General features: G+C 43.7%; 1 long non-coding RNA gene across 1 annotated transcript in view; it reads left to right on the top strand.

Annotated features, from left to right (window-relative positions):
• The window catches only part of LOC133139626 (uncharacterized), a 4,904-nt gene extending 3,420 nt beyond the window's left edge, over positions 1–1,484 (top strand). The window contains exon 2 of the long non-coding RNA XR_009709822.1: positions 221–1,484. This is a non-coding gene — a long non-coding RNA (uncharacterized LOC133139626). The remainder of the gene's footprint in view (positions 1–220) is intronic.
• Positions 1,485–7,037: the final 5,553 nt, after the last annotated feature.

Raw genomic sequence — 7,037 nt, 5'->3', positions numbered from 1 at the left:
ACCTTGTGTGTCCCAGTCATTTACCTTAACCACTACGCTACAGACCGCGTCCCTGAGCAAGACACCTAACCCCCAAATGCTCCTGACGAGCTGGATGTGTCTTGCTCAGATACTTTGACACACCCAGGGCCGAATCGAACCGGCAACCCTCCGAATGCCAGACGACTGCTCTCGCCTCCTGAAACAAACACCGAGTCTCTGCCTCTTCTCCCTCACCCAGGCACCATCGTGAAGAAGAGCTATGTGAACTACAACAGCCTGGCGAGCTAAAGCCTGCACCCCGCACGCGAGGCAGGCCTCCTCCAGCGCTCTCCTGCTCTCCTGCTCTCCTGTCTGGACGGAGGGACAGACAGACTCTGGCGTAGCCACGCCCCCAACCCTCCCTGAAGGTCATGGGCCAACGCGTTCCCCCGGGGGCGCTGAAGAACCTTGTAAAACCTTGTAGAAACACAACCGTACAATTACCGCTACGGGCTGAAACCAAAACAGTGTCTGTGGAAATGAAAGACAAGCTTTGCTCTCCTTAGTCCCTGAAAGGGAGGAGGAGATGGACTAGAGCCCCCTGGAGGACGCTGGTGCGTGGTTGGCCCTGGGTTCGAACCCTTTGCGGGACGGACTCACTCGAGCCTGCTCTTCCACAGTGCGGTTTTTACACACATCTGTGAGATTATTTTTTCAATCTTACACGCCTGTCACTGATCGCTCCAGTTTTTCATCTGTTTTTACATTTGTTTGCTTGCTAGTTGCACAAATTATTAAAGCCATATTCTCTATATCATTCAAATTTTATCATATTTACATTTTTTATGTTTTAAGTTGTTTTATTGTCTGTATCTGTGCGCAATGATATCAAAGAGAGTGATGTGAGATATTTGTAAAAAATATAACAAAAAAAAAATATGAGTCATTCACTTTCCCTACTTCCCAAAATCTCTTTGACATTTTCTCAACATTTCCCTTGAAAAAGAAAGGTTTGAAATTCCCTTGTTTTCAGTATTGAATGGTTTCTATCCAGGACCATAGATATACATGTTTAAATGAGTGGGTCCCATCCAGGACCATGGATATCTAGGTGTAAGACGCGTTGGGTTTTGGGTTTTGGGTGAAGGCTGTCCATGAACACAGTTACACACCGTCCACCTGCATGCCTGTTATGTTTATTGAAGAATAATGTGTAAGATATCATTTCCTGCCGGAATTCTTTCTTTTTCCTCTGGCAGTACCTTTCTCATGGCAGAATATGGCTTTAATCCACCTGGGAGATTATTACTGCCTGCAACCATGCAAAAGGAGTGAGAAAAATGAGTTGTATATAAATATATAAATATATATTTAAAAATGGAAAAGCATGTATGTTTTATACTGTTTGTACTGGATGTATTTATGCTTGTGTGCCTGTGCAAGGCCACTCATCTCAGTATCCTGTGGTTTTGTCCAGTGTGTCCACATGAAATAAACCCATTTTGTTATCTTTTGTATTCCCAGCAATGAGACAATAACTGGTCCTTAGTGCGTGTGCACGTGTGTGCATGTGTGTGTGTATGCGTGTGTGTGTGCGTGGGTATGTGTGTGTGGTTGTGTGGGTATGTGTGTGTGTGTGTGTGCGTGCATATGTGTGTGTGCGTGTGTGTGTGTGCGCATATGTGTGTGCTTATGTGTGTGTGGGGTTGCGTAGGTTTATGTGTGTGTGTATGCAAGCATGCATACTCATGCTCATGAGTTTAGTGTTTTAAAAGGAGTCACACCAAAACAGGAGGCCCACCTCTGTATCAGCTGAGAATTAATCATATCCTCATGGAAAGAGAGTTCTGGTTGTGATTCATCTGTGAAAAACCCAAAGTTTTTGTATTTGGGAACCATGAATGAAAGTGAAAATGAAGCTCTAGATGCCAGAGCAAAAATGCAATTCATACCAAAAAGAAAATTTTGGTTGTTGAGCTAAATGGGCCTAAATGAAGTCTGAATGAAACACACAGACTCCTCTGTAATCTACTCCCAGCTCTGTGATCCGCTCCCCCCTAGTCTGTGATCCATTCCCCCTCAGTGATCCACTCCCCCCACTCTGTGATCCACTCTCCCTGCTCTGTGATCCACTCTCCCTGCTCTGTGATCCACTCTCCCTGCTCTGTGATCCCCTCTCCCTGCTCTGTGATCCACTCTCCCTGCTCTGTGATCCCCTGCTCTGTGATCCACTCTCCCTGCTCTGTGATCCCCCACTCTGTGATCCACTCTCCCTGCTCTGTGATCCACTCTCCCTGCTCTGTGATCCCCTGCTCTGTGATCCACTCTCCCTGCTCTGTGATCCACTCTCCCTGCTCTGTGATCCCCACTCTGTGATCCACTCTCCCTGCTCTGTGATCCACTCTCCCTGCTCTGTGATCCACTCCCACATAGCTGAGCCGAGCCAAACATAAAACCAGAGCTCCGATGACTCATTACTATCCAGCAGTACTCTCTGTTTGGCACTTGAATCTTGCACGTATCATTTCTAATAATAATCTTCTTATAATAATCTTAGATAACAATCTTCCTAGAAGACCTGCTTTATTAACAGACTTCTCCTGCTTGGATTCCCAAAGCAATACTCAACAACGATGAATATATCCACAACATCTGACCTCAACAACGCTGAATATATCCACAGCATCTGACCTTGACCAGCTCAACTGAACTGTGTGTGCGTGCATGTGCGTGTATGTGTGTGCGTGCATGTGCGTGTATGTGTGTGCGTGCATGTGCGAGTATGTGTGTGCGCATGCATGTGCGTGTATGTGTGTGCGTGCATGTGCGTGTATGTGTGTGCGTGCATGTGTGTGTATGTGTGTGCGAGCATGTGTGTGTATGTGTGTGTGTGTGTGCGCGTGCATGTGTGTGTGTGTGTGTGTGTGTGTGTGTGCGCGCTTGCATGTGTGTGTGCGCGTGCATGTGTGTGTATGTGTGTGCGCGTTTGTGCATCACCCAGGCCACTGAGATGAAGAGGAGGAAGAGGAGCAGTGGTGTGGTGCATCATGGGTTCTTGTGCTGCTTCAGAGTGATTTTTTAACTGTATGCGTTTTCTCTTTTGTCCGTAGTATTTAGGGGTTTTAAGGAGGCGTTAATGATTTACCTTTGTCATGGAGCTCGTGGAATCCTCTTTTTAAAATGTACATTTAAAGAATATATATTATTAAATATATTAAAATATAATATTTATCTAAATCTATTTTCTTGACAACATGAGGTGTAAGATACTGTTGTACTGTAAAATATGTCCTGATGATTCAATAGAACAGCAGGGGACAGATGTAATTAATTTGATGACATTAATCTGTTTCAGTGGTACTGGAAGCTGAACCACAACAAACCACTTATTTTCCTTCCTTCGGACCCTGCGTTTGGGTGAACCGATCAAGAGAGCCGATTCTCCTTCTATAATGAAGAACATCTTGTAATGACGCATTAACATAGTCGAAAAGTAGATTGGACTTCTAACTAGTTTTGTGATATTCTCTTTGAAAGTTCCTTGAAGTTCTTCTTTTTTCAGAAGTATAATTAAGTATAAACACTCAGTAGAGTACAGATGGTTCACTGGTGAATGTTTCTGGGAGACATGGTAATTGAGCGCATAATTTGAACACTTGCACTGGGTCCATTAAATGTAAAAATAAAACCTGCTCAGCTCCAATCTGGAGTGGTATTAAAACGTGCGCAGGAACATCTTCACCTTTTTCCACAGCTCCCAGATTGTGTCGTATAACGGCCTTCTGAACCTACCAGTAGGTGTAGTCGGCCCCTACTAACCCATGTCTACTGGCCTGATAACGCCCAGTCAGTCCCGTGATAACATCTGAAGCGGGTGATTCATCTGAAGCGGGTGATTCATCTGAAGCGGGTGATTCATTTGAAGCGGGTGATTCATCTGAAGCGGGTGATTCATCTGAAGCGGGTGATTCATCTGAAGCGGGTGATTCATCTGAAGCGGGTGATTCATTTGAAGCGGGTGATTCATCTGAAGCGGGTGATTCATCTGAAGCGGGTGATTCATTTGAAGCGGGTGATTCATCTGAAGCGGGTGATTCATCTGAAGCGGGTGATTCATCTGAAGCGGGTGATTCATGTTGCAGTTTTACATTTTTTCCTCATATTGCTCTGTTCACTTGCATTCTTGTTTAAATTTAATTCACACATATATAGTATGTTAGGTAAATGGTAATGTGTATCTAATGCAATTACATAATGGTAGTATGTGTACATAAATTATCATTATTATGTGTTGCATAAATTATTATTTTAGTTTAACGCATTACGAAATTATAATCAGGGTTTTCATACCAACTAAATATTAAATGACCCAGTCCAAAAATATAGATTTCTTTAGTTATTTATGTATATATGTGTACATTATTTATATGTGTTTGTACTTTTCATTAAATATTAAGCATTGGGCTTAAATATGTATGTTTTATATGGACTGATTATTATAAAGCATTACTACATGGACAGAGTCATTACCAGTTAATTGCTGTGAGCCTCAGCGCAACCAGCGAATCTCATTTGATGCTTTAATTAAAAATGAAATGATTGACAAAGCAGTAAATACTAATTAAGCTTAATAAAGATGTATTCCCTGAATTCTGTTTGAGGGGAAGATCCGGACAAAAAACAAATGTTTGAAAGATACCTCTGTTTATGTTGTATATTAGTACAATCATGCCCTTTAACTCTTTAACAAGAAAAAGCGTTTTTCACAGATTAACTAGCACTCAAACCAGCCCTAATGAACCAGCCCAGATGGAATTAACATGGTGGGCCTGAGGTCCAGGATTAGAGCAGAGTTCTGGGGTTTTTATTGTAAACACACATACAGCATAAGGGCTGGTCAGGAGCCCCCTGTCCTTCCCACCTGCACTGTACCCCTGAGCTTCACCCCTGCACTGTACCCCTGAGCTTCACCCCTGCACTGTACCCCTGAGCTTCACCCCTGCACTGTACCCCTGAGCTTCACCCCTGCACTGTACCCCTGAGCTTCACCCCTGCACTGTACCCCTGAGCTTCACCCCTGCACTGTACCCCTGAGCTTCACCCCTGCACTGTGATCCTGTCCTAGCAAAAGGATCCGTGGAGACTTCACCTTATAAGGGTCGTAGTGAAACTGGCTATATCAAGTGAACGGGAATTTTAATAAGATTGTCCATACTTTTGCAATACATTTTGTATTTGCCGAAGTTTTTGAGGAGAAACTCATTGTGCAAACATGCCGAACAGGTAGCACAGGTAGCACAGGTAGCACAGGTAGTACAGGCAGCACACCCACGCGTCCTGAAGCCCATGGCCTTGCTGAGCGATAACTTCAGCCTTTAATAGCTGCTTCTGAAACGGTCCCTGTTCGCTCTGCCTGTGGATCTCCTCCACAGACCTCCCAATTACACCGGCTCCTTCTCTAAAGAGCTCACAAATCAGATATGATTTAGAATTAGAAAAGTGTATTTTAAAGTAACAGATCCAGGATCTCTGAATGCTATAGGACCGCCATCTGTGCCTCCGACAGCCTTCAGTCTGCCACCCAATCACCAATCACCATATACACACACACGTATACACACACATACACACACACACACACACATATACACACACATACACACACATATACACACATACACACACGCATACACACACATATACACACACACATACATACACGCACATACACACACATACACACACATATACACACATACACACACGTATACACACGCATACACACACATATACACACATACACACACACGTATACACACGTATACACACGCATATACACACACATACGCACACACACACACACACACACATACACACACGCGTACACACATGTACACACACGTACACACACGCACATACACGCATATACACGCATATACACGCATATATATAAAGCTCTATATAAATACATTCAAATTGCCAGGAGTATTTCATGGCTATTTTCAATGCAGTTAAATTTATTGTTGCAGAAATATTTTATTTATTAAATGAATGATGGCTTACCAGAAAAACACGCACCCATGACATGTAATATTTTCTGTAATATTGTGTTATGCAGTGGCCTCCATATAATTACCCCCGACATTGTGAATAATTGCACATAAAGTATGTACTTACATATTAGCATATCATGTAATTATGTGATTATATAGAAAGTTGTGCCTCTGCTGGTGTTTGAGTATTTAGACGGAGCTGTATATGACTCACCGTTGTCATGTGAAGTGAAAGTGTTGCACATTCCAACAGGAAAGGAAATGTGCTTTTATATTTATTGTGTGCTTTTATTCAATTCTTTTATTTCCTGCCGTCTGGGCTCAGTTGCCATGGAGACGGCTGAATGCCGCGCGGCTCTTGGGATGCAGCGTCTTAAACGGTGTCAGACTGCCTCCCACTGCTGAACGCTGTTCTTTCAGACTGCCTCCCTCTCCTTGTTGAACAGTGCTCAGGAAGGACGGTGTAACACTGCTAAAACATGCACATGCACTAGGTCAACACAGAGAAAGATCCACTCACTGCTAAAACATGCACATGCACTGGGTCAACACAGAGAAAGATCCACTCACTGCTAAAACATGCACATGCACTGGGTCAACACAGAGAAAGATCCACTCACTGCTAAAACATGCACATGCACTGGGTCAACACAGAGAAAGATCCACTCACTGCTAAAACATGCACATGCACTAGGTCAACACAGAGAAAGATCCACTCACTGCTAAAACATGCACATGCACTAGGTCAACACAGAGAAAGATCCACTCACTGCTAAAACATGCACATGCACTAGGTCAACACAGGGAAAGATTCAGTCACTGCTAAAACATGCACATGCACTAGATTCACTCATTGCTAAAACATGGACATTCTTTAGGCTAATGGTGGCGAAGTCTTGTTGCTCTAACATGGATATCCACTGGCCCCAGGACTGCGGCAGAAGCCAGTGCCCTTTTGGGAACCTTCGCTATAAACATATGCCATGTGGGCTGAGTGAGGCCCCTGGGTGCTTTAGGACACAG

Source organism: Conger conger, chromosome 10 (assembly GCF_963514075.1).
Source record: "Conger conger chromosome 10, fConCon1.1, whole genome shotgun sequence".
In the NCBI taxonomy this organism is placed as follows: Eukaryota; Metazoa; Chordata; class Actinopteri; order Anguilliformes; family Congridae; genus Conger; species Conger conger.
This window is presented reverse-complemented; position numbering and strand designations above follow the sequence as displayed.